Source organism: Neovison vison, chromosome 4 (assembly GCF_020171115.1).
Source record: "Neovison vison isolate M4711 chromosome 4, ASM_NN_V1, whole genome shotgun sequence".
NCBI lineage: Eukaryota > Metazoa > Chordata > Mammalia > Carnivora > Mustelidae > Neogale > Neogale vison.
The window spans coordinates 19,804,685-19,827,746 of NC_058094.1; the positions used below are offsets into that span (position 1 = coordinate 19,804,685).

The 23,062-nt window shown below is 42.7% G+C and overlaps 1 protein-coding gene and 1 long non-coding RNA gene across 7 annotated transcripts in view; one reads left to right on the plus strand and one right to left on the minus strand.

Annotated features, from left to right (window-relative positions):
* LOC122904341 overlaps positions 1 to 23,062 on the plus strand; it is a 40,745-nt gene that overhangs the window by 9,732 nt on the left and 7,951 nt on the right. For 2 of the 6 annotated variants that reach the window (XR_006384189.1, XR_006384187.1), the window contains 3 exons: positions 2,329 to 2,466; positions 5,321 to 5,460; positions 5,672 to 6,060. This is a non-coding gene — a long non-coding RNA (uncharacterized LOC122904341). Of the gene's footprint in view, positions 1 to 2,328; positions 2,467 to 5,320; positions 5,461 to 5,671; positions 6,061 to 12,099; positions 13,367 to 15,820; positions 16,114 to 16,639; positions 16,858 to 18,277; positions 18,373 to 23,062 lie in introns of those variants that run through there. The other 4 variants (XR_006384190.1, XR_006384188.1, XR_006384191.1 and 1 more) reach the window with 3 other exon arrangements.
* The window catches only part of DEPTOR (DEP domain containing MTOR interacting protein), a 130,517-nt gene that overhangs the window by 1,644 nt on the left and 105,811 nt on the right, over positions 1 to 23,062 (minus strand). The window lies entirely within an intron of this gene.

Below are 23,062 nucleotides of genomic sequence, written 5' to 3' on the forward strand. Positions count from 1 at the left end.
AGTGAAGTACATTAAGCTTCCACAGTGCTCTATGCCAATGGAGAACTCAATACATTTTCACAGTGTTTAGGGCTGTTATTCATTTGGAGTCAATATTTAGGGAGCCCCTATGGACCACTATTCCCAAGACAGGCCTCTTTTCCCAAGACAGACTGTTTCTGAAGGATTATTAATAGTGCTTCCTTTCACTTGCCAAGGTGTTCCTATTGAGATGATAAATTCCACACCTTTCCCTATTTCCATCCCTTATGAAAGTGGGTGAGGCCAATAAAGGTCAGCTTTTACACTAAGTATTAGTTAACCCATGATAGGAGAGAGAATTACAATAAAAAAAGAAGTACTGTTCAATAATGAGAGACCATAGTCAGCTTGAGAATGATCTACAGCTACTGCCTCAAAGGGAGGTACTTCACTTGAGGTTAGCGGTGACATCAGATGCTGGGTACTTTCTTATTTAGCTGACACAAAATAACAGTTGGTATATCTGTTGTGTGTCTAAAGAGGCAGACATGGGACATTCAAATGATTTATGTCCCTCAAATAGAAAAATGGAGAGACACACAGATCTCCAGCTGTCAGTGATAAGTATATCTAATTAGCAAAACAGAATCCCACAGAATATAAGTTCGTATAGTGCCTGGCACATAGTAGATACAATATCCCCAATCCCCAATGACGTCTATGTCCTAATCCCTGGAACTTCTGAATATTTAGTTTACAGGGCAATGGGGAGTTAGGGTTCCAGATGGAATAGGTTGCTCATCAGCTGTTTTTAACATTAGGAGATTATCCTGAGTCATCTAGGTGGGCCCAATGTAACTGCAAGGGTCCTTATGAAAGGGAGACTTGCAAGCCAAAGGCAGAAGTAGAAGTCAGAACAGAAGCAAGAAAGTGGAGAGAGAAAAGAGAAAGGGGCCAGGAACCAAGAAATGTACGCGTCTATCAGCTGGAAAAGGCAAGGCAGTGGATTCTCCCCTCCGAAAGCCCAGAAGGAATGCAGACCCGCTGACACCTTTAGATTTCTGACTCCAGAGTTAGAGCAATACATTTTCTTTGTTTCAAGCTGCCAAGTTTATGTCAATTTGTTACAGCAGCAATAGAAAAACCAATGCAGTAACCCAATAAATATTCATTGTTGAATGAATTGAATGTATAAATGCATTAAGCAAAAAAAGCACAATTTTGATTGACTCTGAAGGGTTTCTTGCTTCTTATAAATTATCCCCTCACTGAATAAGAAAATAAGAAAATAAAAAGGAGGAAAGGAAAGAAGACAAAAAGGAAGAAGGGAGAGAAGATTGAGATAGGGGAAGGAAAGGAGATTCTCTGGTTGAGACTGACTGATTGAATGTCTCACATATCTGTTGTTATCATATTTCTTTATAATCCCCTGGTAATTAATATGCATATCTGATTAATTAATTAATTGATTTAGTGTTAATGACTCAAAGAATAGGAAAATATGAAAATAGTTTGAAAATCATTATTTCCTTTTCTTATTTTCTGAGTGGGTAATAACTATCAACTCAAACACTGTATTGATACAATATAAATAATACAAATTATAAATGTTCAAAACACAAAATATATTTTAAATATAAAAATAAAATTAAATCTATAAATTAAATATAATAAAACACTATATTATTAAGTGTAAAAATACCTATCCTATTCCTCAAACCAATATTGGAAAGTATTAGAAGGGCAGCTATATATGGAAAAGATGTGGGATTTGGAATTTAATCCTAAGCATTTAAGTCTTTGGCTCCTTTTGTTTGATGACCTTAATCAAGTCATGTCTTCTCTACCATGTCTCAGTTTATAAAACAGGGTTAGGTAAAAATGCTTATCTGCAGGGGCTCAAATTAGATAATGAATTTAAAGCCTCTTTGTACATGTCAAGCACTACACCATTGGTTTCATGAATTTCTTTCCCTTTAAAAATACCCACTTTCTCTGTGGTCACATGCAAAACAAAATGGAAAGTGCGCCGTGGTAAGCAAAGTGGTTATTTACATAATGAACACTTTCTGTTATCATGAACCTCAATATTTTCCACTCCTAACCTATACTGCCATGGTATCCTCGTATGTAAGGAGACCATACCATCACTGTTTCTCCTTTCCCATTTCCATAAATCTGTCCTCATGGATTCAGGGCACATGTTGTATAGAATCAGCAGTTCTCAACCATGATAGAAGTCATGTCATAATCAAAGTCATACTGGCAGGTTACAATCCCTCCTGAGGAAGGCCATGGGTAATTTGCAAGGTAATTGAGCACTAATTTAAAGTAAACATTCACAGTGCTTTGTTTTATCTGTTCCAGCATACTCATGAGCCAAAGGATAAGAGAAAGTCCACTCCCTCCTGATCCAGAGTGCTGACTTTAGACCTGGGTCTTTCTTTCCTCCAAAGAGATGAATAGTCCTTTTGTGATGCCTAATGAGAAGGCAGTAGTTGCCAGGTGAGCTTACATTCCAGCAAAACCTTCATGGGCTCCGGAAGGAGAGATGTGTCTCTGCATCACCAGGGATTACCTTTAGCATTTAGTCTCAACCAGAATTATATTCTGTCTCTCTCACACACTGGTTGTTTTCACTGACCAACACTTGAAAAGTAGGAAATTTCCACATAAACATCTAGGATCTAGCTTCTCTGGAACAATCTAAAGCTCTAATAACATCAGGTCACGATGGCCACTTGCCAATGGCTGAGTAGGGGCTACCCCTAGTAGATGTTCTCTTACTTGCCATGGTCCACATGTGTTTCTCTGCCACCTAGAGAACAGATATTGGAGTCTATGCCCCTGATCTGGGGTCACCAGAGGCAAAGAGCTGAAGAGAGGGAGACTTGGTACACCAAGAACCAAAGGATGCCAAATGTCCATCGATGGATGAAAAGAGAAATAAAATTTGGTATATCCATATCATGGAATATCATTCAGCAATAAAATGGAATCAACCTTGTGCTACAACATGGATGAACCTTGAAAACATGATGCTAAGTGAGAGAAGTCAGTTGCAACAGACCGTATATCGTATAAATCCATTTATATAGAAAGTCCAGAATGGACAAATGCACAGAGACAGAAAGTAGATTAGTGGTTGCCTAAGGCTGGGGCATGGGGAGGTATGAAAGGGTGTCTAGTCCATTCAAACTGTAACCAACTTTCAATCCTCAAAAATAATTGTTTCATTAAAAAAAAAAGTGTAGGGCTTCTTTCAGAGGTGGTGCAATGTTCTAATATTGATTGTGGAGATAGTCACATGACTCTGTGACTATGCCCAAATAAGTGAGATATACACTTTATACAGTATATGAATTATAACTCAACAAAGATGTTATTAAAAAGAAGAATTGGAGGAAAGGGCGAGCTGATGCCAGCAATTCATAGATCTCTGTATCCTGGAGAGGGCGGATGCAGGATTCGTTGAAAGAAGGGGTCTTATGGACCTCCTGATTGCAGGGGCTCTTGGAGGTTCAGAACTGGAATGGTAAGGGCTGTGTGATTGGGAAGATGAGCCTTCCGTGGCCGCTGCTCAGGACCTATGTCCTGAGCCCGGGCCAGTTGGACAAGGACCATGGGCAGCACAGTGGTCCAAGTCCATCTTATTGGGGTGCCTAAACCCCAGGATGGGCGCTGGGGGAAACAACATAATCCCAAAGAGGAAATCATGGGCAATGGGGCACCAAAACAATATTATATTGGACTTGTCATCAATCTTGATGAGTGGTGACTTGATCTGCACTTGAGTTTAGAGAAAGGTCATTTTAGGGGCACCTGGGTGGCTCAGTTAAGTGTCCAATTCCTGATTTCAGCTCAGATCATGATCTCGGGATTGTGAGATGGAGCCCTACATTGGGCTCTGCGCTCAGCGGGGAGTCTGCTTGGGATTCTCTCTCTCCTTCGCTCTCTGCCCCTCCCACTCATACTCTCTCTATAAAATACGTACATCTCTAGAAAAGGAAGAGAGAGAGAGACAGAGAGAGACAGAGAGAGAATCTTAAGCAGACTCCACATTGAGCCTGGAACCCAACATGGGGCTCCATACCAGGACCCTGAGATCACGATCTGAGCTGAAATCAAGAGTTGGATCTTAACTGAATCTGTCCCCCAGGTGCTCCACTAAAACATTCTTTTAAAATATTTTCTTTTGGGGTGCCTGGGTGGCTCAGTGGGTTAAAGCCTCTGACCTCGGCTCAGGTCATGATCCCAGAGTCCTGGGATCGAGCCCCACATCGTCAGGCTTTCTGCTCAATGGGAAGCCTGCTTCCCCCTCTCTCTCTGCCTGCCTATCTGCCTACTTGTGATCTCTGTCTTCCAAATAAATAAATAAAATCTTAAAAAAAAATTAAAAATGTTCTTTTTTAGCTGGTTTCTATCACTGGCCACCCATGATCAGCAGTATAATGCTTATGAACAAACTGAGTCTGAGAGGTTAAGTTTTTTGCTCAAGGTCACACAACTAAGTGTGACTTCTGGAATTTGAACTCCATATGACTCCACAGTCTCACATAAATACAAATTTATAAAGTACAAGTTATATATGCAAGTTTGAGCAATACAGAGAATAGTAGAAGACACATGTTTCTTCTCTTTGCTTTAACTATTAATTAAGCAGTGTAGGTCTGCTCAAATATCTTGTGATGTCGACAAGTGATATTTTGGGTCTTCCAACTGCGTAAAAAGGTTTTTACTCAGTTAATCTTGGATTGCTTTTGTGCCACTTAAAGTCCTGAGCGATATATGAACTTACATATTTATATTGATTTTTTTTTTTTCTTGAATGACGAGGGGAAAAAAGCCTTCCAAACATTCATCATGCTTGTATTCAAGGTGGTATTTTTGGAGTCAGTCTGTTAGTAAAAACGTCATCTCTCCCTAAGTGGTTCTCACAACTGATGTGGCTCCTGCAGTTCCAATGTCCTGTTACTAAAAATGTGCAAAATGATCTGGAAATGCAGGTAGAATGGCATAACATATTCAGTTATGACGGACTTTGAATTAGCATCTATGGTACACTCTGTTCTGCAAATAAAGACATATTACAAGTAACCACAGAAAGTACACAGCCTGGGGAAAATGTTTTTTCTCTTCTGTATTAAAAAGCTCACACATACAAACACACAGAACATGTGACTAGATCTACATTAGGTACCGTATGACCTCCTACCTAGGTTCAGGGAACGTACACGCCCCCCGTAGGTGGAAATGAGAATTTACGTGAGGGTGTGATGCTTTTCTTCTGCTTATAATTACCTTTATCAGATCTATTTTCAGAGCTTTTATTGCAATTCTCCCATTTCCCGGTTCACAGAAAGGAGATCAAGCACGAGGTCATGTAGCTGCTCTAAACTCATCTCCTCCAAGAACGGGGGTACGCTGACTTTATACAGAGGGGATATGGAGGACGTCATCCTTAATGAGAAGGAAGAATAGCACCTTTGTAAGTCATAGGTAAGTGATTTCTGAGCAAGAAGGTAGTGGAGAAAAGTCCTAGAAACCATGGTAGGTCTGGTAAGAGTTAACAGGAAGACAGGGGTAGGACTCAGCACATTTCAGGGTGTGATCAGGTTGGGATGAATATCTAGGCTGAACTCCAGCTTCTCTCCTGATAAGGAGCCAAAACAACTAAATAATCTTGCCTCTAATTCCTCTCCTGTGCCAGTCCTCTCCTGTGCCAGGTTGACGCCAGACAACCCTACAGATGGACTGAACCCTGCATTGCGCAATTGGACATTCGTCCTTGTATGGCTAGCGTTCCTTCACAATCATTCGATTGTTATCCAAAGTGCAAGTGAGGTTGGAAAGAAACACTACACCTATGATTACATAAGTGACTTCTTCCTGCCATGGAAATCTGTATTCACCAAGACACTCGCTTCCCTGAAATGACTGCACTCACGTGAGAGCTACCCTGGCTTTTCTCTTCCTTTTCCTTGTGTTCTTGAAGGAGAAAGGATTGGAGGGTAAGCCTGTTTGAAGCTTTCCCTCAAAATAACAAAACAGTTGGCAAGACAGAGACCAAGAGGGGTGCCTGCGTGGCTCAGTGGGTTAAAGCCTCTGCCTTCGGCTTAGGTCATGATCCCAGAGTCCTGGGATCAAGCCCCCCCTCTCTCTCTCTGCCTGCCTCTCTGCCTACTTGTAATCTCTATCAAATAAATAAATAAAATCTTAAAAAAAAGGACAGAGACCAAGAGACAAAGTTTTAATACTATGATTATAATATGATTAATTGATACAAATTTCAAAAGTAGGCAACTAACCTTATCTTAGCATTCCTAGGTAGTAGCTTCACTAGCAGCTCATTTTAGTAGCTTCACTAGCAGCTCATTTTGTAACAAACTGAGATGTGCCTAAATAATATGTACCTTTTCTACATAGTGCAATAGAATTGTTTTAACTCTAACCTTTATGATTTACGAGTAAGGGGACTTTGGGCAAGTTATAAATACCCTGAGTTATGCTTTACTCATCTGTAAAATGGGGATCAAGTTTATTATGAGGATCAAATCTGATTAGCTACTAAGCCCTGTATTTAATAATAGTGAAACACTAAATAAATATTGGCTTTTCTCTTCTGTCCCTCTTCACACACAACCTCTCCCCGCAAACAGCCTCGTGAATGCAAACTGTCGAAAGGAAAAGACAGACCAACCATCGCATGGTGATTACCCAGGAAAGCCACCCTGGGTTCTGGTTTTGGGAGATGGAAATAGATACGGAGTTGGTATTATTTACTGAGATAAAATACAAAAAAATAAAAATAAAAATCAAGCCAGGGTGATAAGAGAGATTTCTCCCTAAGCTAAGAGTATCCCCCAAGGTTAGAGAATCCAGAAACCACTGCAAACAGTCAGCATAACTTTAAAGTAAATCGAGTATAGAATTCCTTAAGGAATCATTGGTCTTGTCTGTAGGATATTCACTTTAACAAAGACGGTGCAGAACGAAAGTAAGCTGAGTCAGAATGTGCTCGTTACTTCTACAGAATGAATTCCTTACATCTAGAGAATGCTTTATGTTTGCAAAAACATTCACATTCAGCAAGGATACCAGGAGTTTTAGACACTGCTGTAGTAAATAAGTTGTGTGTCTGTATTTAGTGCATAATAGCCTTGACAGTGGAACATTGTTCTTGGGGAGGGGAAAAAAAAAAAAAAAAGAAAGGGTTTGCAGCTGTATGTGTAGTCCCATAAATCTGGTCACCAAATATGCAGCTGGCTAGACAGCGAGTGGTGTGGGAGGCGGCAGAGATCCAGTTCTTAGACAAACACAGGATCCTCTCTCCAGAGAATTCGTTTTCCTCTACGCTTTATGCATGTTCAGCACACTATAGGGCCCTGTGATGTCCCCAAAGAACAGACTGTGCCATCGGCCTCGAAGGAAAGTCAAGGATAGGTTACGAGTGACTTTCCCAATAAAACAAAAACAAAAAGCAACACTGAAGAATTTTTGTTTCCGACTGAGGAATGCCAAGTGCCTGCTGGTTTCTCACAGAATCTCTCCCCTTCCAGCCCACATCGACCCAAGGTCTGCTTCAGACCCAGGCTCACCCTTAGTCCACTTTGCTCCATTGTGGGGGGAGGGGCCGGTCATGGGGGACTGTGGCATACTTCAAGGAGGGGGAGAGATGGGGTCCACTGAACTTGGATTTCCAGATTTAGGATGAAAATTTGCCTTCCAGGGGGCTCCCTCTGGAAATGGGGTTGAGGCTAGATGGAGGATTTGTGGCCTGTCCTGGTGCTTCATACCCTTTCCCACATGCTGCTCTGGATTCACTGGGACCACTTCCAAGATCTGCTTGTGCTGAGGCCAGACAGCACACTCTTGACCTGGTGGTTCCCAGAGGTTATAAGCAGTGTCCAGGCACTGAAGAGAAGCAATGTACATACATTATAACCACAAGATTCCTTGGAATTCCTTTACTACTGAAGGAAAAAAATCTGCCATCTGGGAGCCTTTGAATACCACAGAGGATATGCAAATTATCACTCTTACCTTGCCCCCCCCACCCCCTTACAAAGTTGGCTTGCACTCTGGATACAGAAAGTTCCTTCGAATTCCAAGAATGGCGAACTGGGGCTTCCAGCAGCAGGAGACACACACACTCCCAACGCCATGTGTTAACTCCCACAGGAGCTCATGGCTAAAAGGAAAGAGGCTCCAGAAGGTCCAACTTCCTCCCTAACCCCTAATTCTTTCCTCCACAGAAACCTTTTACCCAATTAGCTATTTGCCCTTAGAATGCTTTTTATTATTAGGCACTTAACACCCAGAAATGATTATGCTTTTTTTGGGGACGATGCTAAAAAGCAAAATGAATATAGTAAAAGTTTTAAAAGAGACTAAAGAGGCAATACACAGTAAGGTTATTTATCAGGTAGACAATCACGTTTTTCATATACTATTTTACTCATAAGAGGTGATCTATAGTATGTTGGTAATATTATCTAACCTTTTTTTTTTTAAAGAATTTATTTATTTGACAGAGAGAGTGAGAGAACACAAGAAGGCAGAGCAGCAGTGGGAGAGGGAGAAGCAGGCTCCCCACTGAGCAAGGAGCCTGACACAAGGCTCGATCCCAGGACCCCGATGCAGGGCTCGATCCCAGGACCCCAAGACCATGACCCAAGAAAGGCAGACACCCAACCAACTGAGCCACCCAGATGCCTTGATATTATCTAACCTTTAAGAGTGAACCAAAGTCTCATTCTTTTTATTCTACCCCCAAGGTGGTGCCGCTGTGATTGGAGCTAAGAACAAAATGATGTGTATGTGTGTGTACTTCACAGAGATAGCACAGGTCACAAGTAGGTGGTAGTACTCTAAGGGGGGGAAGTAAACGGGTTGAAAATAGGTCTAGGATGGAGTGTGGTCTTTGTGAGCATGTTATCTGAACTAAGTAACCTCAGAAATTCTTTGTCATGGTCGCTGGGAGCTGAGTAACCCTGGCAGAGGAAACTATGCGTCTGATTTCTTCTCTAGAAACTCTTATTTTACCAGTACATGGGGCTATATTTGGTACCAAGCGATCTGTGGGCCAAGGACAGGGCTGCCAATCAGGCTCCTCAGAACCATCTCAGTTTAGGGACTTGTACTGAAGGACCTAGGGAGGTTCCACGCTGACTTGGCTAAAGATTGGGAGTAGACCCCACCCCACTCCCACCTCCCGGGGTCTAGCAATAAACAGTAGGTATGGCCTTTGTGTTATGTTATGGATCATAACATCTTTAGGAATCTTGCACACTGTATGGATTTGAAGACTGGGGTTCTGTCCAATATCTCCATTCCTAGAGGAACACCTAATCCCTGACAGAGTTGGTAACAGACTTTGCCAAGATTAGCCCATGTGGAAAAATTGAGGACCAGAAAATTAAATAATCCCAACACATTTGGAGGGTACCATGATACAATGGAAAGACCAAGGGTTCTGGAAACAGACAGACCTGGGCTAGTCTGGCTTTTGGCTCTTCCATTTACTCATACAACCAGAGGCTATGACTCAAATTCTGTCAGTCTCAACTATAAAATAGAGCTAATATCCAGGTTATAGGGTTGGGACAAAGATGAGACAGATGATACACATTAAGTAACCGTCACTGTGCTCACCGTGATGCCCAACTAAAATGGGTTCCTTCTTACTGTTATCCCTGAAGAACATACCAGACATTACATTCCACTAAGTGGTCTGCGCTCCTGGGCCAGCTCCCACACCCACGCATGTTTACTCGAATGCCAAACCACTGGATTCTGAGCCAGGACTGAAGAGCTTCGCTAAGTCTTAATGCAAGAAAGTGATTAATTTATAGGTTAACCCTGGAAAATGGGCTTCCATTCTGGGCATTCAAAAATGATCCAGGAAAACTTCCCAGATGGCCATAGTCAGTTTGGTCCTATTGCTTCCATCTTTCATAAAGTACCTGAGATGAGTCATGTTATGGACAGAACCAGAGTTTGTTAGAATGAGGTGTTTGTTTGTTTTTTAAGTTTGGAGAGAAAAGATCAAACAGGGGACTCCCATTTTAATTACTCCTCTGTCTTGTGTCCCCACCCCAAGGAGCCAGAGGGAACAAAGAGATAGTTTTTGTTTATAGAGACAATGGTAGAAGCAACTCTTGAGGTATATAATCTAATTTCACGTGTGGTAGCAAGTGCTGGGTACAATTCCTTGAGGTCATCCTCTTCATCCTCTCTCCTCCTTGACCGATGGATCTCATATTCAGTGTCCCCACCCCTTCCAAGTATTTGTACTGGGGATATTCTGTGGGCCTGATTTTAGGAAGAGCATGAATATAATAAGAGGCAGGGCTCCGTATGGTCCCCTTGGCTGGCTCCGTATGGTCCCCTTGGCCAAGCCAGAAGTACATTTCCCAGATTCCCTTTCCAGTGTACTTCCAGGTCGAAGTGGCCACAAGGAGAAATCTGCATACTATGTGGGAAGCACAAGTAAGACAGCGAACATCACTCATGGCTGCCGAGGTTAAATACAGTGAGACGCTTTTCACAACATCTGTATCTTTGGGGTAAATATCCAGGAGTGCAATTGTAGGGTCATAGGGAAGTACCCCAATGTTTATAGCAGCAATGGCCACGGTAGCCAAACTACAGAAAGAACCAAGATGCCCTTCAACGGATGAATGGATAAGGAAGATGTGGTCCATATACACTATGGAGGATTATGCCTCCATCAGAAAGGATGAATACCCAACTTTTGTAGCAACATGGACGGGACTGGAAGAGATTATGCTGAGTGAAATAAGTCAAGCAGAGAGAGTCAATTATCATATGGTTTCACTTATTTGTGGAGTATAGCAAATAGCATGGAGGACATGGGGAGTTAGAGAGAAGGGGATTGGGGTAAATTGGAAGGGAAGGTGAATCATGAGAGACTATGGACTTGAAAAACAATCTGAGGGATTTGAAGTGGCAGGGGGTGGGAGGTCGGGGTACCAGGTGGTGGGTATTATAGAGGGCACGGATTGCGTGGAGCACTGGGTCTGGTGAAAAAATAATGATACTGTTATGCTGAAAATAAATAAATGAAAAAAAAAATACAGTGAAAGGCTGACACAGAGGTGCCGTGGAGGGGTTCCGGTCTGTCGTTCTGTGCTGCTCCGTATCCGGTTCTTCTCCCCGACTGATAGCCCTCTGATCAATTGTGTTGTCAAGGCTCCCAATGCCAAGGAGGCTACCAGCTTCTAGATTTCTTCCCAAGTTTCCCTTACAGTCCCATTCCAGAACGTTTGGAAACGAATGTTGGTGTCACCCAACAGACACAGAGGTTTGGGAACCATAAACAACTGAGGTCTCTGCTAAGGAAATACATATGGAAAATGTAGTTTTTTTCCAGCTATTTCTCTGTATATATCCTATTTCCACAAGATCAGAAGCTCCTGACGAAAATGACTTCAGACTCTCCACAGAGCCTGAGACTCCTAAGTTGTGTTCCACACAGAGGCCCACAGCCCAGAATTGCAGTGCACACAGACACAGGGACCCCTTGGTCCTCTGCCTCCTCTGACGTAGCTAAGGCAGGAGACAGTCATGCCACCAGTGGGCCTACAAAGATACAGTGTGTGCCTGGTCCTGATTACTCTGGCTCTGTGAATTTGACCTCGTCACCTCGTCAACCCCAGCTGTGGGTACGTGCAGGTGGCTACCCTGCCTGGAACACAGCTCCGTTAGGGTCCCACTGTCCCACTGTAGTAACACAGCTGGTCACACATAGCAACAACAAAGGCGGCTTTTTCCTTTGAGGTGCCGACGGGCTCTGCGGGCCCTCTCTAAGCAGATCTCTGGCTTTCCCAGCCCAGCAAGAGAGCCCCCTTTAACACCTTCCTTTGTGAACTTTTCATCAGTTAGCACAAACTTCTGCCAAATCTGGGTGACTAGACAGATCTAGGTATGAGGAGATGTTCCTCGGCAGAGAATCATCACCTCTTCAAACTAAAGACCCCACATATATTTGAATTAAAAAGCAGCTGACCTCCACCAGCCTTCAACTTTCCTTGGCACGGTAGGCGGTCTATTTCCTTTTTCTTCTAAAAATCCTCTGCAGCTCTAAAAGAACCTGACACAGTGCAATTTTCCCAGGGTACAAGGCCACAGTTGTTAAGTGGCAACCTCACCATCAAATGCGGCTGAAACTCCATCCCGAAATTCCATCCCGAGGTACAGGACATGCAACGAGAGCTGTGTTTTACGCCGGCGGCTGGGGGAAGCTGGGTTTCTTGACCCACACACGGCACCACATAGTTCACAGCAGCCAGAAGTCAGCCCGAGGAGTAACTGTGCGCAATCAGTGTTACTGAGGTTTACCGGCTGCTTCTTGGCTTGTTCTGCTTTGGGCCAATTCTGATATCAAGCGGAGCTAATGCATTTGCAAATGCGCTTGTCACTGAGACACTGCAAGTTAATCCCTCCAGACCCAAAGGACACTGTCCGAATGTCTTCGCAGCGCATTTCAAAAACAAACTATATGGAATGTTGTCTTCCCTTGGAATACCAGGCATGAAAGTCAGGGCAGCCCCTTATCCAACCACAGGACAAGATCAGGCATCATTGTATCCATCTTTTGTGAGGTCTGGATGATAATTCTCACTTTTGGCCACTACACATTTAAGTCGTCTAGGAATTTCCACAAAGCGCCCATATCTGGGCCTCAGCCCTGATCAACTGTGTGTATCTTTGGATATGTTGGAGGAGTTTCCCAAGTGATTCTGATGTTCAGGGAGGCCGGAGAAACACTGGTCTGGGCATTAATTCAAGGAGCTTTGTGCTCTTGCTTTTGCTTGTTCTAAACAAGAAGATTCTATGCAAGCCCGGTTCCCCGAAATGGGAATTCAGGGCACACCAAGAACTGCCATTCACTTCTCCCCTGGCTCTGAACAGCTTTCCTTGGGTCTTGATTTTCCTGCATGTAAAATGGGGTTTATAATACGCACTCACTTCTATTTCAGGGAGTTGTGAGAATGCAATGAGGAATGCTCAGTCTCCAACACAGGTGTCACAAAAGCAAGGCACTATTAGTATAATAATTATTATTAAAAATAGTTGACCATAATATAAACTCAAATAGCCCAAATCGTATTAGTTACTAAAATGACTATGATGGTAGGGGTGGGGTATAGGAGGGATAGAAACAGTCTAAATTCAGTGTCCACGGGCCAAGCATTGAGTTGATCCATCGCACACAGTAACCAGCATGATCAGGTCCTAGATCTGGTTTTCTCATTTAACCCTGGGTGAGTCAGTTCATTTAGGTGGGATTTACTTTCCTTACTGATAACATGGGAAGGCTAGACTGGGAGATTCTTATCCCGGGATCCACGAATATATTTTGGATAATCTGTGAACAACATTAAACTGTGTGCAAATGTATGTCTCTCTCTTTCTCTCTCTCTCTCTCTCTCACACTCACACACACACACACACACACACACACATACACACATACGCCCAACTTTTTTTTGTTTTGTTTTTCTGGGAAGAGGGTCCATAGCTGTCACTGAACTCTCAAAGAGGCATATGACCCCAAGATAATATTAAGAATCAGCAGAATCTTCCTTCCATTGTTGTTGGTAATTCAACAGACATTTATACGATGTTGCATTTCAAACACATCTCATCTATAAAGATATTCAATGAAAATCCTGGATAAGAGCCAAGAATAAAAGGAGAACCGACGACAAGCATTAATCACATAACCACAATGGCTTTCATCCCCTCCCAGAAATCAAACTAGGCTGAAGATGATATCATGTCACAAAAGACCCAGAAGACTTGCACTGGCCTAGAGAGGTCCTGGGGCCAGACCATCCTCGGGGGTCTGCCAGCCTGGAGCTACTGCACATCCTGCCCTCTGATTCCAGTGGGACTGGTGGAAGGAATATGGATTTGCGTGGGGGCTGGAGGACAGATGGGGTAGAAAGTGAAGTCTTAGCTCAGAGAGAGACGTCTCTACAGTATGGGACTCAGCCAGAACAAGCACTTGTCAGTGTCAGACAAAACACAGAAGAAGGAAAAACCAGATATTAAAGCCCAGGGTGGAACAAGGTGTCTGGTGATGTTCAGTCCAGACTTTGCTTAAGGCTCTCTACAAGCACGTCATCGGGACCCATACTTGCTATCAGGAGACACCAGGATGCATGCTTCTGGGCTTCTGGCCAGCAGAACACATTCATTCAGAAGCCCAGTTTGATGCTGGGGATCATACTAACATCTTAAAGATCCTCAGATTTGGGCTGCTCGGATCTTTGGGACACAGAAAGTTGAGAGAAGGCTGTGTTTTTTCTAGTTCCCCAAACTCCGCCCTTTCACTTTTAAACAGCTCAGTGATTTGGATTTCTCATTTTGCAAGAATGCCATCCATCAGTGTCATGGAACCAGAGGACACAGCTGTACAATAAGAACCAATGCAGAGGGGCCCCAAATGCAATATTACGCTTCTGGCCCAGGATCCTCTAAAGCCCTGTGTTATTAAGGGTATTTCTGACTTCTATCTTCTCTTGATATAAGCCGTTCCACACATAAACAATAATGATTCCAAAGCATATGATCTAGACCCAGGCATATCTGAATTCCCATGTAAGTCTTATCCTTAGGCAAAATACTTAAACCTCCAAACCTCATTATTTTCCCCAGCTGTAGAAAGGGAGACAATACTCTGTCCCAGGACAGAAGTGATTGTAAATGAAAGCCCAGAGATAATGCACCTAGCATAGTGCCTAGCATGTAATGTTACTCAACAAATACTGCTTTAAATTATCATAGGGCTGTTTTCACTTGTTCTCCATGAAATCTACTGAAAGGGTGGGGCATGTGCTCCCAAATGGAAAATCTATCTTCTTTTGCAAATATGTTCAGTGCTGTCTGCCTCTGTATCTGACTGAAATGATGTATTGTCTAGACATCACCTGACATGCTCAAATTCTTTTAAAAAATAAAAATGAGGATCGACTCTGTACTGGCAAGGTGCTGGAGATTTTCAGATGAATTGTCTTGTTGTTGCATATTATATTATACATTGTATGCATATACACTATATATATATTATATTATATAGTACATATTATATTTGTCCATCTACCTAAGACTATAATGATGGGGCATTGGGAATCAACTTCCAAGGATTTATTTAATACCTTAGAAATAGTAAGACTTGAATAAATGGAAACCAATTGACTGGGATTTCTAAAAAAAATTCTGAGCACCTGTTAAGGGTCATGTGGTGTGGCAAGGGCTAGAATGAAATCCCACTGGCTACCTGCCATATTAACAAGCTTTCTATTCTAGGAAAGCAGAGACAGTGTCTGGATCCGAGTTTCCACCATGCCTGGCCACAGAAATCAACTTGTTGACCCAGTAAACATTTATTGGAAAGGTAGTAGAAGAATTAGATGTTGTCCCTGTGTTTGTAGAGCATGTATCCTAGAGGAGGGTTAGAAAAAGACAAATAGGGGTGCCTGGGTGGCTCAGTGGGTTAAAGCCTCTGCCTTCAGCTCAGGTCATGATCTCAGGGTCCTGGGATCGAGCCCTGCATCGGGTTCTCTGTTCAGCAGGGAGCCTGCTTCCCTTCCTCTCTCTCTGCCTGCCTCTCTGCCTACTTGCAATCTCTGTCTGTCAAATAAATGAATAAAATCTTTTTTTAAAAAATGGGAGAACTCCCTAAGTTCTCCTTTAAGAAAAAGACAAATACTTATCTGTGAAGGAAATAAGCAGGGAGGGAAGAAAGAGAAAAATGAGGGGCTCAGCAGATACCGCAGAATTCAACCACCCTACTTCGGCCCAACCCCTTTCTCTTGCCCTATAAAAGGTGGAGAATGAAATACTGAAATCCTCAGCACCCCCAGAAATGACCACGCAACACAATTCCAGCCAATGAGATGCGGGTGTGAAAACTACGAAGACGTTCCATCCCCACTGAAGAGGAGGAGACCTGTAAGGGGAGGTGTAAAAAATAAGGAGGGATCCCATGACAAGCTGCAAGAAGAGAATCCTAAGAGGAAGGAGTGGCAAGTACAAAAGGCCCGTGGAGAGAAAGCAATCACTGGTTTGAGGATCTACAAGGTGATGATGGAGGGGAGCAAGGACGAGAGTGGCCAGGAGGTAAGATTTCAAAGATAGGTGGGGGTCGGTTCATGTGGGACTATGTAGGCCATGGTAAGGTTTTTAGATTTCATACTAAAAGCAACATGGACACAATGAAGGATCTCAAGCAAGAGAGTGGCAGAAGTAGATTTCCTTTCATTGCAACATGGGGGACAGATGATAAGGCTACAAGATCACGTGTAAGGAGACCAGTTAGGGCCACTGTAGTCCTGGTGACAGATGACAGGGGTTTGGAGGGGGGGAAATGAAGACAAACAGATGCATTCGAGATACATTTTGGAAGTGTCTTGCATTGGAGGAAGAAGAGAAGAACAAGCAGGACTTCTAGGTTTCTGGGCCAAGCAGTTGGGTGGAGGGTCATGATATGGCCTGGGATGGAAGAGGCTGGAGGGGGAGGGGGAGGAATGAGCAAAACAAAGCATTCAATCAACTCAACATCCATAATTCCTGCTTCAGTGACCCGACCCTCTGCCAAACAGATGTTTTCCCATCTTGTTCTCCATCATTTTACTTTCTCTCACAGGTTCTCCCTTGAGAACCACAAGCTGTAACTATAAGACCAACAACATTTCATTTCATCTGGCAGAAGAAGAGCAGTGGGTTGAATTAAGAGACTCTGATGCTGAAGGCAACGGGCAGACTCAGCCCCTGACTTCAGAATGCTCCTCCTGGGATTCTGAAAATGAAAGAAATGTGCAAACCTACAGAAATTTGTATCTGAGGCTCCAAGTCTTGCATCTGGTAATATGCCTACTAAACATACACATCACTGTGCATAATTAAATATTTGTGTGAATAACTATTATCTCCCTTGTCACTAGACTGGAAGCTCTATGAGGGCAGGAACCTTGCTGGCTTTACTTACCACTGGATCCCCACAGGGCACCATAGGCAGTAGGTACTCAGTCAATATTTCTTGAAGGATATTTGTACAGCTTTTTATGGTCAGTAACAGAAACTACAAGTTGTCCCCTAGTATCCATTGTCTTTTCTCTCTTTATTAATAGAACTTCCATTTTTTCCTGGACACATGGCAAATGTATTAGGGCTGCCATAACAAATACCAAGAACAGGGTGGCTTAAAACAACAGAAATTCATTGTCTCATGGTTCTGGAGTCTAGAAGTATGAAATTAAGGTATCATCAGCAAAGCCACGCTCTCTCTGATGGCTCCAGGAGAAATCCTTTCTTGCATCTTCTCGCTTCTGCTTGTTGCTGGCAATCACTGGCACTCACTGGCTTATAGATGTACCATCCAGTTCCACAGACATCTTCTCCATGGGTGTCTTCTGTCTGTCTTTCTAATGTGCATATCAGTCTGTATTTCTAATTTTTTCCTTTTTATAAGGACACCAATCATGGACTAGGGCCCAACCTAATGACTTCGTCATAACTTGATTACTTCTGTTAAGACTCTATTTCCTGATGGTCACTTCCTTGGGTACTGGAGATTAGAACTTCTCCATGTCTTTTTCTTGGGGAGGTGTATACAATTCAACCAATAATAGTCACTCAGAATAAACAACATTTCCCAGATTTCCTTGTATCTAAGTGTGGCCATGTATGGTTATATTCTTTTATTTATTTATTTATTTATTTATTTATTGACAGACAGATCACAAGTAGGCAGAGAGGCAGGCAGAGAGAGAGGAGGAAGCAGGCTCCCAGCTGAGCAGAGAGCCTGATGCGGGACTCGATCCCAGGACCCTGAGATCATGACCTGAGCCGAAGGCAGAGGCTTTATATATTCTGACGAATGGGAAGTAAACAGAAGCAGTGTTTCTAGGAAGAATCTTTAAAGGAATAATAGTGCCCTTCTCCTTCCCTTCATCTTTTATGGATGGCTGGAATGCAAACCTCATGGTTCCAGCAGCCATCCTAGACCTTTAAGTGGCCTTGGCAATGGAAACTGAGCAAAGTGAATATACAAAATAGGAATCAGAGACCACGGAGACACATCTCAGCCTTGGGCTGACTTCTTCCCAGCTTGTACATGTCAAAGAAATACTGGTCTTAACCACTGTTTGGAAGGACTTTATGTCATTCATAAAATAGTGACACCTAATAGTCGCTGATCTACAGCCCCAAACTGTGAAATCTTCTGTAAGTCACACATCAATGGAGACCGTAAACAGTATTATATTTATCTTTACTCTTCCAGATACTTGGATTGGTCATGGATAAATTCAGGAGCATGGCTGCGGAAGGAGATGTCCAGCCTTGGTTGGAGTTGTTTTTTATTTCTTCCAGGTGTAGGTGAGTCTTGGGGGGTAGGGGTCACTGACTTTACACCTGGAGGTAGTCTTAGGGTTATCTGCCCTTGAGGAATCCTTCAGAAGGTTGACAGGATTTGGTGTCACATAACTATTCAGGTGTGACGCAGAAAAATAGGGTGACCACCTAATCTACTGAGGTCTAAGGGGTGTCAAGGTTTTCACTTCTCAGTACTTGCCCTTCCTCCTGTCCTCAGGGATCCAACACAAAGAAAACCAGCATTAGAGCCCACAGTAGATCAGTGTAAGAATGGCTCAGGATTATACCAAGACATTTCTAAAACTTGACATGTCCTTGTTTTTGTAAAAGATGACTTTTGCAACAGTGAGGATTGTCTCCTATGTCTCATCACATTTAAGATGCATTGATCATAAGATGGAACCCGATTTCGGAGCTGTGCATCGTAGAATCAGCAGTTACTGGCATTACATCAAGTCCTAGCCCCACCGATTCCTATACATCTAGCAGTCAGTTTGTTTTGCTTGCTGTAAACCTTGTTTAACATTGAGTTGAAAACAAATGCCCAGCACTGAGCACAGTACCTGGAGACTTGAGCCGTTGGGAACATGGGACAGGCCACAAGATAAGGAATGAGGAGGATGGGTGGGATGAAAGGAAGGAGCATGACCAGCCAAGATAAGTCAGATATGGTTCTGGGAGATTCTGAAAGTGGAGGAACTAGAGGTGCTTGTAGTAGGCTCACTGGATAAAGCCAGTGAGAAAGAACCTGTGTCCTCCTCAGCATAGCGGCAGCTTTCTAGAAAAGCACAGGAGGAGAAACATTTGGGAAATGAGAGAAGCAGGCAGGATTTGTGGGTCAGAAGGCAAAGGGAAATACAGACTGTTAAGGCCAGAGCTCAGAGAACTAGAAGGATCACCAGGCCTGAAGTAATCATCAGGCTTATGCTCCAAGTCTGATCCCATCGGACGCCTCTTAGAGATGCCCGCGTATTTACATTGTGGGGAAGGGGGCAGGACAGCATGCCTCCCTCACCAACCCTGTGAGGAAGACTCCACATCTTTCCTCATTTACAAGATGAGAAAAAGGCCCAGAGAAATGAAATAACTTGCTAAACATCACAGAGACAGGAGGCGTGCAGCCAGGAATCTGACTCTTAAAACCTGAACTAATTTCTGGTGACAGAAATCATAACAGTGAGGCATGAGGGAACTTTCTGGAATGCTGGAAATGGTCTTTGTTCTGAAGGTTGTTACGCAAGTGCGTACATTTGACAAGGTTTATCAAACTATACACTTAAAAGCTGCATATTTGGTTACATGACCGCTGCAATTCAATTTAACACAATTTTATAAAGCACGCAAACTTCCTTCTCTAACTCATGCATTCTCATTAGGTGTGACTTAGCCCCCCAAAGAGAAAAAATGCCCCAAAAGGGAGTGTGAAAAAATCTTCCTCTTTTTATGTACAAAGCATATACACGTGTACACACACACGTACACACACACACATGCATAGTGTACATAAACAGGAATACAGTGTATCTGTGCTATCCAAACTTCATGGGAGGGATGACTAGGGGGAAAAATGTCTTAAAAAGGCTCTTTCAGGAAAGATAATAATAAGTAAGTTGAGAAACACTCTACCCTATCTCGTTGCTACCTCCCCTTCCAGAATTCTCTTCACACTATAGTCTAGCCATGGCTTCCATTCTTGTCTTCTGAGGAACCATGGTCCTTTTCTGGGTTTCTTCTATATGGAATAAACCCTTTGTGTGTATCTTTGTGTGCATCTGTGTGTGTGTATAACACACATGTACACAGAATGCACACACACACACACACACAAAATGTGCACAGACACACTCAGGCTTAGTTGACTTCTCTCTGCTCTGTAGATCTCAGCTCAAGCATTTTTCCTGAGGGAAGTGTTCCCTGTCATTCTTCCCACCACCCTACAAAAATGAGAAACTCCAGTCCTTTTCTTCATAGTTCTCATCTGTTTATAATTATATATTGAAGAGTGGAATTACTTGATTAATGTCTCTCTTCTCTAGACTGAAAATCCCATGAAGACCTGACATAGCGTCTAGTGTGTGGTAGGTGGCTAATACCAACTTAACAAAGAACTGTGCCGCGTTGCCCTGTCTTCAGGGAGGCTGTCAGAGGCAGATGTGAACACCACCCTCTGTTAAGGAAGGGCACAGAACAGCTAAGGGTTCTGAGCTGAGGCCCTGAGAAGTGGCCTCTTGTGCAGGCAGGGAACCTCCGCAAAGTGGTCTTTTCTTCCCCAATGCTAGTCACGCCTAATGATGAGCAAAGGGACACTAACCCTACTGCTTTCCATCAACTAAGGGACAAGATGGCTAGGTGCATAGCATGCTGCATAAGACATCACCTTTTATTCCCATGCATGAATTTCCTGAACTCAACTGAAAAAGAACTACCTTTAACACAGTTAACAGAAAGCATTTTTTTCATTTATGTTGACCATGATCCCACAATTTGCTACTTGAATGCTCAAACTATCTTGGCTAAATTAATTAGGAACTTTGGATGGTTTGCCCAACCTGGCCTCTCTTGGTTCAGAAGGAAAAGTCCATGAGAGATCTAGGTTTGTTGCTATGAGGAAGAAAGTCCAAAAAGCAGGATTTTTACTTTTTTTCCTTCCATATAAGAAATAGGAATTTCTGAAAGCGTAAAAAAAGAACACAATGACCATGCATGCCTTACTCTGAGTCAGATAGCTCTGTTTCTATATAAACATGCAAAGAAACAAACAAAGAGAAAAGAGGCCCCATAAGTCCACATCCATCAATTCATCACAGCAGGAAATACGAGAAGAAGCCAGGAGTCTTGAAATCCCTCCCGACTGTTGGCACAAGTTGCATAAAAACTTGAATACTGTTTCTCACAGGATTTAATTATCCCCACCAGAAAAAAAGAAACTTTCCAGAAAAGAGCAAGGATAGCTTTTGTGCCTTATTTGTAAATACGGCTCAAATTTCTTCACAGTGTGAAGGCTGAATGGTTTACCCTGATAGAAGGTGATTAAACTAACATGGACAAATATTCTGCCTCTTTCACTTGGGTGACCCAGTAAGATCTAGAGCTGACCCAAGTGAGAGGTTGGTGCCAAGAATAAAAATTATTTATGTGATCTACAAGCCAACACAGGTGAACATGTGACTGTCCTAATAATTCATTTGAATGAAATACAAATTCTTCCCACAGGAGACATCAAAGGTCATGCATCCCCGAGTAATTTGCAAGAGTTCAAGGTTTTATTGGGATGTATCATCTATTTAACTCTGCCTCGAGGGTTTGCTTTTTATGAAATAATGCAGTAGGAAACATTAGTAGGGCTTTGGGCAGTGAGACCAGGCTTGAATCTAGTTCTGACGTTCACAGACGGGGTGCCTTGGGGAAAGAGGTTCACTGGGTCTCAGTTTCCCCATTCACGACGTCGGAAGAACGCTTCCCTTCCACTTTCAAAAGTTGGAAGAACAATAAAAGAGAGAATGCATATGACATGTGTGGGGACGCAATATAGGTGTTCAATGGATGAACTTTTCAGTCTTTCTATGGAAGCACAGATTCATTGGATCATTCAAAAATTGTTTGCAGCACTTATTAAATGCTAGGAATTGTGCTAAGTACTGGGAACATAGTAGTTAAGACAGACAAGTTCCCTACATTTATGGAGCTACTAGAGACAGATAATAAACATGTAAGTACTATTATCAGATTCTGATAAATACTATGCCTTAAAAACCTAAGACAGAGTAATAATGGTAAACAATGACTGGAGAGAGACAGGAAGACTATCCCAGGGTTTTTAACGGAAGCTCCTCTGAAAGACTGACCTTTAATCTGAGACTTTGATGACAATAGTAGAGCCTGTCATCCAGCCTTAGGCGGGAAAACTTGGTACTTGGGAGGGACACCAGCACGGCCAATGGCGTCTTATATAAGCAAAACAGGGTAGGAAGGTAATGTTATTCTCAGCAGGGTCCAGATCATGGACACTGCAGTCCATGGGAAGGCATCTGGACCTTATTCTCATTGTATTGGGAAGCCATTAGAGGATTTTAAGTGCCAGAATCACTTGATTAGATTTATTTGTGGGCAGATGAAGACACAAGCATGTTGTATTTGTGAAATGTAAAAATTCTCTCCTGTCTACAGTGGAGAACAGACACTAGAGAATTATGCAAAATAAAGTTATGATAGATAATGTTGTCCAGAAGTGGGTTTTGACTTGATGTGACTAAAAAAAAAAAAAATAGATGTCATTCAAGGTTATGATGTGAATCCATGTTTAAGTGATGGCCATTCGACTGTGGCCTGCAGTCTTGTGGAAGACACTTTAATTCCTTTCAAAGTAGAAGAAAATAAGGAAGAAATAGAATTATTCCTCCTGGAATCATTTCTTTCTCTAGGTTTTTAGTATTCAGATGCTGGTATTAAATGGCCTTAGGTACAGAAAGTATGGTGCAGGGTCAGGCACACAGAATACACTCCATAAACTAGAGATCCTTCTCTTCTTTCCCCTTCCCCCTTTTGTCTTGAAAGAAACCACAGTCTACTGCTCTGGAATTCCTAAAAGGTGAATGAAGAGTTGCCAAAGAGAAAATGTAGCAAACAACCTCTTCTAGTTGAAAATGTACTCAATGCTAGGGGAGCCTGGATGGCTTAGCCGGTTAAGCGTCTG